This window comes from Astyanax mexicanus, chromosome 14 (genome assembly GCF_023375975.1).
Source record: "Astyanax mexicanus isolate ESR-SI-001 chromosome 14, AstMex3_surface, whole genome shotgun sequence".
Taxonomy (NCBI): Eukaryota; Metazoa; Chordata; class Actinopteri; order Characiformes; family Acestrorhamphidae; genus Astyanax; species Astyanax mexicanus.
In genome coordinates, this window is record NC_064421.1 from 40756459 (window position 1) to 40767932 (window position 11474).

The 11474-nt window shown below is 37.3% G+C and overlaps 1 protein-coding gene across 1 annotated transcript in view; it reads right to left on the minus strand.

The window, feature by feature from the left end:
- Window positions 1–9182, minus strand: part of chst15 (carbohydrate (N-acetylgalactosamine 4-sulfate 6-O) sulfotransferase 15) — a 49682-nt gene extending 40500 nt beyond the window's left edge. Inside the window, exon 1 of the mRNA XM_007257556.4 lies at window positions 8703–9182. The gene's annotated coding sequence lies outside the window, so the exon portion shown is untranslated. The remainder of the gene's footprint in view (window positions 1–8702) is intronic.
- Between the last annotated feature and the right edge of the window lie 2292 nt (window positions 9183–11474).

Sequence of the window (11474 nt, forward strand, 5' to 3'; positions counted from 1 at the left end):
CTTAAAAAAACAAGCATCCTTTAACCTCTTGAGACCCTGCGTCCAAATACGGGTACATTATATCTACATTTCTCTACACCATGATACTTAATTTTTTTAAACATTAACACTTTAGCCCAGAGACTGTAAAAAAAGATGGACGCCAAGTTGCCGTTTCCATTCATTCAATGAAAATGAAGCCAAAATCTTCCACTATGTTGGCGATCCTGATACCCGAGTCTGCGCAGTAGAGACCAGAGGAGGGAGAAAGACTGTGGAGAGACAGCCTACTCATTTAAATACCCCGCCCCTGAGGGCTGCCTTGCGGTTACAGGCTGCAGAGCGGAGATGAAGGTCTGTTATTGGTCCCGCCCATAACCAGCCCTTTTACAATAACCACAACTTTTTGAATAGAGCTGAATTCTGTGTGGGGATATAAAAATGTAACAATATAAGCAGAGGTTACACTAGCTGTTGTATTTAAATAATGGTGGTAGAATTACAGTATATTAGAAAAAAACGTGATTGAAAGTTGTCTGTTTTGCCATTGAAACCTATGGGGATGGGTGGGGTTACACAGCTTTCTGAAACCGAACAGCAGGGGGCGCCCGACCTGTGGTGGCTTCACTTTTGAGAGACGATGCTCTGTCCAGCTAAACACAGTCTAGGCTTTAGCCTAATATGGAGACACTGAACGTATCATCAAGTGGTCACATGACAACATTACATTAAATTGAATGAAACAAGATGACGGAAATCCCAGTCAAACGTTTCTACAGCCAGTCTAGACAGAAACATGGGCCAGTAAAACATTCTCATCCAATTTTATGTTTGAAACTAGTTATTTATCTACTGTATAAAAAGCTTAAACTTTGTTTTTGACTAATTGGATCCTTTTGATCCCAAATGACGAGGATAATTTTTAAATGTTAAAATAAACTACTGTCCTGATACTGTATAAGACCTTTCTGTACAAAGACAAATTTAATTAATCCCAAATAGCTAGGAGAAATTACAAATGCACACCAAGAAAAAGTTAGGGGGCAAAATATCTAATAATTTACCAAAAGGATCACAAAGTTACGTTTTGCAATGCTGTATTGATTTAAAATAACAATTTACATGCAGGTATTGATGGTTTATTGCATAAGAAAGTGCATAGTGCGTATGCATATGACAACATTTTTGACACTATGGGAGTTCAAAAAATCTGATTTAAAAAATGCAATATAACGTCTTGCTTATAAAAAACGTATTGCAAAAAACTGCAATACGTTGAATCATATCCCCTATAATTTTTTGCCAACATACAGCCCTATCATCCGTACATTTACCTTTCTTGCCAACATACAGCCCTAATCAAGGGTGAGACAAAATATTGATATCGTGATATATTGCATTGCTTGTGATACATTACCGATGCATGGCATCAAACCTCAGCATTTTTATAGAAACAGAGAAGCTCTAAACTCTCCGAGACTGAGCCCCAATTTGACTAACGTCATCCCTACATTTTTGATGATGTGGGCCATTTAACATCTGAACCATGCAACCACATAAACAAAAAGGCTTTCAGCAAAAACAATCAGCGATACAATCTCTGCTCTTTATCTTAGAAAACACAAGCATGAGCTAAGCATAAAGTGACGTACTTTATTTTCCCCAACAAATCCATATCTGTGACAGATTCCTGAAGAACTGTAGAGTGAGAGTGAGTGAATAATAGTGTAAAAATAAAGTAGATCCAGCCCCTCACACACACACACACACACTGAGGCCCTGCCGTGTTGTACACTGTGGCAGACAAGGCAGAGGTTAATCTAAAGGGCATCTGTCTCCCTGCCTGTGGAGAGCGTCACTGGCTCCTAGAGGGGAAGTAAAGCAAATGTCAATACAGCAGCTCAGCCCCTTACAGGAGCATGACCAGTTCTCACTGACATCACAACCCCCTCACACCAGCACATAACATGGGTCTAAAATGGGTATGAGGTGTTTCATTGTACCACAGCAGTGATATCATGATATTATTACATTATATTACATTACAGTACATTACATTTGGTAGACGCTTTTGTCCAAAACAACCCACAATAGTGAAGTACAAAAGAAATAGAAGTTAAAGGTAAAAACATCTTTAGATAGGGCCTAAAGGAGGTCAAAGGGAAATAATAGGATAGAGGAGTGAAGGAGGGGAAGAAGAAATGAGGTTAGTTAGTGTGTTAGAGGTGTAAATGTGTAGAGGAGAGTAAGTGCTCTTTGAAGAGCTCTGTCTTCAGGATTTTATTAAAGATAGTGAGAGATTCTCCTGATCTGGTAGTAGAAGGTAGTTAGTTAGAGGTGTTAGGAGAGTAAGTGCTCTTTGAAGAGCTCTGTCTTCAGGAGTTTATTAAAGATAGTGAGAGATTCTCCTGATCTGGTAGTGGAAGGTAGTTAGTTAGAGGTGTTGTGAGAGTAAGTGCTCTTTGAAGAGCTCTGTCTTCAGGAGTTTATTAAAGATAGTGAGAGATTCTCCTGATCTGGTAGTGGAAGGTAGTTAGTTAGAGGTGTTAGGAGAGTAAGTGCTCTTTGAAGAGCTCTGTCTTCAGGAGTTTATTAAAGATAGTGAGAGATTCTCCTGATCTGGTAGTAGAAGGTAGTTTGTTCCACCATTGGGGAACTCTGTATGAGAACAGTCTGGTTTGCTTTGTGTGAATGTTTGTTTGGAAAAGCGAGGCAACAATCATTGGAGGAGCGCAGCGGCCGGGAGGTAGCGTAAGTCTTCAGGAGTGATCAGTGCAGGTAGGAAGGAGCTGTTCTGTCATCACCTTGTAGACGATTGTAAGAGCTTTGAATTTAATACGAGCAGCAACTGGTAGCCAATTGAGCTCAATGAGCAGTGTGGTGACATGTGCCCGTTTTGGCTGGTTGAAGACCAGATGTGCTGCTGCATTCTGGATCATTTGGAGTGCACATTTGGAGGGCACACCAATACTAAGAATAAAAGTCAACTAATGTAAACTGAACCATAATTCATTAAAACTTAAAGAGACTGGAGTATGGGAAATATACTTTTATGTTTACTAGTATGTAACAATCTATAGAATCTAAAACAATCTATACATGTTCACATACAAACATTAAAATACCACATACATGTGCCAAACTGTTTGAGTGGCTTTTATCAGACACATTAGCTCTTGTCAACATCTCTAAACTAACAAGACTCCAAGTAACTCTAACACTTTGCTCTAATTAAATGTTTAATTAAGGTAATTAACAGAAGGGTTTACATACTTTTTCCACAAGCCATATGAGGTTTTTATTATTGTTCTCAATGAAGACTTAAATGACCATAATGTTTCTTGTGTAATAATGTTAGACACATTATATCTGTCACTACCCTTGGCTTGGATGAAGATCAAATCATATTTTATGGCAAATTTATGCATAAAACCTGGAAATTCCAAAGGGCTCACATACTTGTTCTTGCCACTGAATATATACAGACCGGACTAAGCAGTAACAGTCAATTTTGAATTATTTTATTTTGGAATGCTTACTAAATAAAGTATGATGCATTCCATCCAGAACAGAATTCATTTACATACATACGTCTTAAAGTACTGTACCAAAAGCAGCCTGCTTAAATGGAAAATGATCATGTAAAAATGCTGATTTTGGAACATAAAACCACACAAATGTTATAAGTGGACATTTAGGGGAATGAATGAAATATAAAAATGTCAGATATGAAGCATTTAACCAAAACCCACTAAGTAATGAGCTTAAAATCCTTTTATCTGTAAATGCATTTATAGTTAAAAGCAAGATGTCCAACACACATTACCCATAAATCAATAAATTCCCCCCAGGAAGTCTAAACATTCTGAAGAGGAGGAATGGAATGTGCGTGTTGCTCTCTCTCTCTGTTTCTCATTCCTAAGGAAGCTTCTCCAAATGCAGTCAACTAAAAGTCAGGGTTCATACACCTTTCACAAGGTAAAATTCAAGCACTTTCAAGTTTTCAAGTTTTTCCAGCACCTTTCAGCTGTGGTAAATTAATAATAATGGTGATATCTCAAAACTGTGATTCAGCGATATTCAATATATCGCAAAACTATTCTCCACACTGTACAGTGACTATACTACAGAGGAAAAAAAATATTTCTAGGTAAGTAAATAGCAGGAATTAAGGATTTATTGGTGTCAGTTTCACACAATTTAAATACCAATGTTCTTTATCGTATGTTTACCCTATTCATTTATTTGAGCAGTCATTGTAGTATGTCAAATTTGGGGAGGAGTTAAGAACATTTATACGTACATATACTCAAAATGATTGATTTGCTTTTTGTCACACTGTTTGGTGTGTTTGGTGTTTGGTAACAGCAGAAGGAGAAGAAATTAAATCAAAAGTTTTTTTTCTTCAAGTGAACTTATTTAGTCAGATATTTGGTCTAATGTAAATGCAGTTACAATTTCAAGCTTTTTTAAGCACTTTCTCCAAAATTCCAGCACTTTCCAGGCCTGGAAAACAGAACGTCAAAATTCAAGCATTTTCCAGGATTTCAAGCACCCGTACGAACCCTGAAAAGTAGATAGTGATGCTGGATATGGTTTCAAAACTTCGAGGATGTCAGAAAGTTTGTATCGTGTCGTAATGTATATGGTAAAAGCTAAACACTGTCTGTTTTATATGTGCATATATTTGTGTCATAGACTTCTAAAGATGATGACCTGTGAGAAAAAGAAGCTAAATAAAAACTGATTTAAATAAGTGTGACAGTTGGTGTGTGTGTATGTGTGTGTGTGAGAGAAGGGCCTGGTTGTCAGTGTGCCCTGAATGTTGACTCAGCTCTAGTCTCTATTTTCCACAGCTGCTCAAATCTCAGGCAGGACTCATACATGTCTTTCTAAGGAAAAGTCGCTGGCAGACAGTCTCCTGTTCACACTGTCTTCTGCCAGCACTTACTCATCCATTACAGCCCTAAAGATCCATCACAACAGTTAGAACCACAACAGTCCGTCTGCTCAGAGCAGCATGAACTTTCCTGAAAAACATGGCAAGTGTTCACTTAAGGGCTTGTAATATAACAAAACAAAACATAACACAATTTTTACATTTTTTATTACTTTAAAGGTTTAAATGTTTTATTTAACGGTTTCAAATGTATGCTTAGGCTTTATCCCTCAATACATTAGTGTTGTCACAATACTGGAATGTCCAACTTTAATAAGTTTAGCCCTTATAAGATCATTTTCGATACGACATAAAAGAGAAAGAGAGGGAAACTATCCAGTAACAGCCAGTTTCATGCCAAATTTAACAGTAACTGAAGGGGACCCCTGACTAGGTCAGTTATCAAACTTTAAGGTTTGCTGACTAGAAGACTAAACAACAGTTTAATACCCAGTGTTTCCACACCAACCCACAGAAATGAGTCCCAGAGGGCATAAGTGGCAATCCCCCTCCCCTTATTCAATAGCACAATACTAACCAGCCAACAACAGATTTTAAACAAAAAACAGAGATTCAGGCCAGTAAATGATAAGTGACTTTTTCAGCTTTATAAACAGAGAAGGAGCAATCAGTGTTTTGGGACCAATCACCAGTTAAGGATTGGACAGAATGCTATATTAAACTTTCTAGGCAAATTAGGTAATTTTGCATAATTTTGGCCAACTCTACACAGGAAATTTGGCAGTGTTAAATTAACACTGAGAGTTTAAAGTGTAACCCTAATAAGTGTTGATTTAACACTAACAGTGTTGATTCAACACTGCCAAATTTCCTGTGCAATAAACACTGGAAATTTAAGATGGCTGATAATAAATGAAAGGGCTTTATTCACTCAAATAAATGTTTTTTAGTAGAGATGTATGTATAGTCTACAAAACTTATTTGACTCATTGCAAAGTAATTGTTTTTTAAAAATCAATTTTTTTGTTTACTTAGAGGTCAATACTGCAAAAACAGCTGAAACTCCATCTGAGAAAGTCTGTGAATCGGTGCTCATAAAATCATCTCCTGTATCTGCTCATAAAATCGCCTACCGTACTACTCAATATGCGTGTTTATCATTGTAGCAGTTGTAGTTTCTCGAATCTGCTGTCACACCTGAGGTCCTAACAATGCACATTGCAAATGCAACGAGAGAGATAGCATTTGTAGCTGTAGTTATTATCCAGGCAAAACACAGGGTTAAACTACACCTGCAGAATGCAGCTTAGCTCAAACTTGTACAGTAAATCTCATAGTTGGGTAAGATCAAGGTCAGACTGCATTCTCACCACAAAGGAGTTTGTTTGGGAGCAGGCCGAGTCAACCTCCTCTTAAGAAAGGTCTTGTTGCAGATGTTTTGGTCTGCAACTATGCATGATTACTGTTTTCAGAGTCTAATTTAACCCGATTAAAAAGTACAGATGTGAAAACTCCCCTAGTTCGGGCTATTTTTTGGGTAGAATACTTATAGTCTTCAGTCTTATAGGCACACTAACAATAATAATAATCTTGTAAACTGGAGGAATGAGGAGAGGTTGAAAAATTGTCATGCAAAATTGAACTGCAACAATTTGGAACATTAACCAGTACAAATGTCAGGTAGACATTATTAAAAATAGCAAATGCATTTAATATGCGGGATGCGGGCCAAATACAAATATGTAGTGTGTTTTATCTTCTTGCATGTCATAGTCAGTTCCAAGCTGCTCTGCATTTCAGCATTCCTTCTGTCAGGGTAAAATTGATAAGCAACAAAAAAAAACATTAGGCTACTTACTCCTGTAGCAAATAGAAAATAGAAAAACTAACTTTATTGTCAATTCTGTTTGATTAGATTCACTACGCAGCATAAAAAATATACCAAACATCCATTCTAAATAAGTGAATTCAACTTCTTCATTGTTTACACACAGCTAAGGTTGTTTCTATAAAGAAGCGTGTTTTGTGGCAACTGAGGTCACCATGCCTAGTGCCAAGTATTAGAAAGAGATGTAGCAAAAAAAAACAAAAAAAAAATCTAAATTTCAAAGAAACAACATGTACTAAATGATAGCAAATGTCTAAAATGGCTACAGCAGTCCAATTTCAAATCACAAGACACAAGAAAAGAGTTGTCTGCCCCACACCTGCTCCCCAAACACAAAGCGCACACATGTTGCCAGGTTGAGAACTCATGCGCATGACGAGTTACGGAATGTTTGCAATCTCAATCTATAATATTTTTTTAGCTGAATTGAATTAATATAGACTCAAACTTTTGATTAATTTTTTGATGATTTTTTTTTTTGTCATGATGGTTGATGCCAAGATAGTTATGAACGCAAACACACAGATTGAAAACCAACCAGGTCATCGTCTATCTTTAGTCTTTCTGGGCTTTGTGCTGTTTCCATCTATTATACACGATGCCAATATTTGCTAGCATTTTACACAGTCTCTGCTAATGGAGCGCAGGGTTTCCCGCAGCACTTTAGAGTTAAGGCGACCACTATGTCAACCAATATGACCTTGACTACGCCCTCCCTAAAAAAATTTACTGCATCCACACATGCATAGACAGTAAATATGGAAGTGTAATCTGAAGCCTGTTCAGCAGCTGTTAAATTAAAATGTTGACATATTTGTTTGTGTTGTCAATCAGCATTAAACGCAGCTAAAATAAAAAATAAATTAATTTAGCGATCTCCCAAGTTTTTTTTTATGATGCAAATTACAACTACTTGTTTGAACAACTAGTAGGCTAGTAAAAAATACTAGTCGTGCAACCCCTATCGCCCCTAAGTTAACATAATTTCTTTATATATGCTAATTATCCTGCAAATGGATAGCATACAACAACCTGCCGCTGTTGTGGGAAGGACATGAGGAGGTAAGATAAACATTTTTCAGTCTCACAGCCTGTGTTACAAGACAATCTGTATAGTCTTACAGCGTGTATAGTTCCATATCTGGCAGCCCTGGATGAGAAAATAGCACTGGAAGTTATCACTGCCCAAGTTGCATTTCAACACTAGAGAATGCATTAAGGTAGAATGATTAAAGTTCTGCGAAGAAGAAGAAACTCTGCAGGAGTTTTTTGTGTTTTTTTTGCTTTGCCCTAAGAACACCATAAATTGACTGGTGTGTTGCCTTTAAGGACAAATAAAAACAAACAGACTTTTTTGTGAATTCTGCACTAAGAAGATGGCAGAAGATGCTGGTCAGAACCACAGTTTTCACGTATGTCAGTTGTATTTTACCTATATAGATATGCATAACTGTGTAAGAAAGCATCCATATCGTATTGTAATGCAATATTCTGCTTTGCAATATGTATCAATAGGTGAACATTGGTGTCAGACAGTGAATCATTTTGTGTTATGTTTAAACCCCATCCACTAGATTACATCCCACTATTCTGACTGGAAAAAAGTAACTTAAATTTATTCAGATTGTATTAATATAATATTGTTTTTTATTTTATTACGACAGTTTTCATAAAAAAATCTAATTGTGGCATTATAAACTTGATAAACTGAGTCATGAAGCAGAGCCAGTAAGTTAATTTGCCACAAAGCATCCACCTAAGCGCTAAATAAAAAATTCTAATAACTAGCCACAATGCTAACAGCCTCACCGTCTAAAATTGGCTATTATCAATAAATTAACCACTGAATATTAGTCCAACCTTACATAGCTGGTTGATGGTGATGGCTGGCACATTACACATTTGTTTTTTAGCTTAAAATAATCAAAATTTTACCTCAGAAACTTGATATATCTCCGTGTGTCCTTAAAGCCTCGGAAACCGCTGAGAGTAAATCTCCGCGCGCAGCTCAAACTTTCCAACGGACACTCCGATTCTGACAGCGAGTCCCCCGTTCACTGAGTACACCTCTCTCTCTCTCTCTCTCTCTCTTTCTCTCGCTCTCTCTCTCCCCCTTTAACTAAGTACACCTCTCTCTCTCTCTCTCTCTCTCTCTCTCTCTCTTACTCTCTCTCTCTGTTCACTGAGTACACCTCTCCCTCACCCCTATTCAGTGAGTACACCCCTCTCTCTCTCTCTCTCTCTCCCTCTCTCTCTTTTCACTGAGTACACCTCTCTGTCTTTCTCTCTCTCTCACTCTCTCTCTCTATTCACTGAGTACACCTCTCTCTCACTCCTATTTAGTGAGTACACCTCTCTCTCTCCGTTTCTCTCCCTCTCCCTGTCTCCCTTTTTCTCTCTATCACGCTCTCTCTCTCTCTCTCCCCCTCTCTCTCTCTTCCTCTGTTCTCAGTGTAACCCCCCCCCCCCCCCCTCTCTCTTATTCTCTCTCTCGCTCCCCCCTCTCTTTCTCTCCTCCTCTGGTCTCAGTGTAAACATCTCTCTCTTCCCCTCATTATCTCTCTCTCTCTCTCCTTCTCTGTTCTCAGTGTAAACCTCTCTCTCTCTCTCCTTCTGTTCTCAGTGTAAACCTCTCTCTCTCTCTCTCTCTCTCTCTCTTTCTCTCAGTAGGGGGTGTTAGTGAGAGTGGGTGGATGCAGGCTCCAGCTCTTTCTCTATCACAGAGAGCACACTATGATATTAATGTGAAATTAACTATATCATATTATCCACCATAAATCACGTCCACATTCAGTGCAGGAGACCCCCGCCCATATCCCACAGATCAGTGCCACAGTCTTTAACTTCCCTGGGTTTTGCAGGTAGCTACAAGGAGACACTCCACTTCCACTTCCACAAAATTACATAAATTACAGAAGCAGCCAATAATCTTTCATTCCCAGATAAAATAAAATAAATCCACAAAGCTCCACTGTGCTGCAAAGTGATTTATTATATCATAATACATTTACTGTGAACCTTTGGTCTACCACAAATCCAATAGAGATATTGTGCAGGTTTGGTCAACCACAGATTCAGACTTCCAGTGGAACCTTCAGAAGAATATCCAAGATTTCCTCACAGCCAATCCGTTTTCCCAATTATGACAAAATAAGTCATAGATGGAGATTAAGGAGAAAATAATGGTGCGTAATGTGGCGAGGGCAGCAGTCACTCGACATTTATCATTAGCAGAGCCATAATTAGAGGACTGCTAATGTTGCCAAATGCTAACGTGGCCAGATTTGGATGGAAGTTAATGTGTGCCGGATGGGATGGTGTAATTTGCATAATGCTAAATAGCCTAGTCTTTAATTTATTAACAGCACTGTTAGCATCTTTGGATGGAAATACGCAGTATCATTATCATCTATTCTGGGCATGTAGTCTAAAAAATCTCATCATCTTTGAACCAAGAATAATAAAATGAAATTTAAATGGTTTGTGGGGTTTTGTACTGTTTTGTCTTAAGTTTCTGTTCATTTAGTCTTCTTATCATTTTTTCTATCTGGAAACAATAGCCACAAAGCAAAAACACAGCATTGACACAATTAAAAAAAAGAATTCAAAAAGAATTCTGGTTCAAAAATATCAAGGTATCATAATTTCACTATTTATTATGCTGTTTTTTGTACTAACTGAAAATATGTCAGGTAGATATTAAAGAAACATCTTGACAGCATAGGCTGTTTATGTTTTAACCACTGATCCTGCACATTGCTCATTCCCCAGTCCTATTGCCACACTCCGGGTTGCCAGGTATAGAACACAGTAGCAGTCAAAAATAGTATGTTGTAAGCTTAGAATCATTTTAATATTGGCAAATATTTGATAAATGGAGACAGCTTAGAGTCCAGAAGGACTACAAGACGGATGCTAAACTGGCTAATTTTTACCTAAACTGTTTATGACTGAGCCTTTGCTAACCACTAGCAGAGAGTAATTTTAAGTAGTTTCAGCATTTGTGCTTGCATTCTTATTCAGTTGTTTAGGTGCAGCTGGGTGATCAAAACAGTACTTGAGATAAGTAAAGTGATCCAGACTAGTATTTTATAAAGCCACCATGCTACAACATGCTAATGGAGGAGCAGACAGGCCACTAAATCTATTATCATCAATCAATTTATTTTATTTTTAATAAAATACTAATAAAGTTCATAATAAATGTTCATTTATTATTAAAAAAGTATTATTAAAATACAATTTTATCAATAGTTGTATTTGTGTATATTTAATTGTATATTATAATAATTATTGAGTAATGAGTACTTCCTCAACTGAAACTTTTAACTGGTACTGTACATACTCCTTTTAAATGTTGTACAATAAACTCATCTTTTTTTACTTTACTATTGTATTCACCTAGAAATATTGTATTGTCATTACATTCACACATATAAAGCTTAATTTCATTGAAATCTCAATGAATATTCGGTGCCCAATACGGACTGATACTGACCCAGCTATGTGACAGTTACTGAATCAGAAAGACTGTTGCATAATATGCTTTAGTCCTTGGTTGAATAGTCAGTTCTTGGCTAAACACAAGAAGAGTTTATTATAAAATATAGACGTAGGAGGATTTCTGAGAAGAGCATTGAAATATTTGTCCTTGAAACGGGTCAGCGGAAGTGAAAACGTCTGAGAGCATCCAGGCTGTCAGAGGCC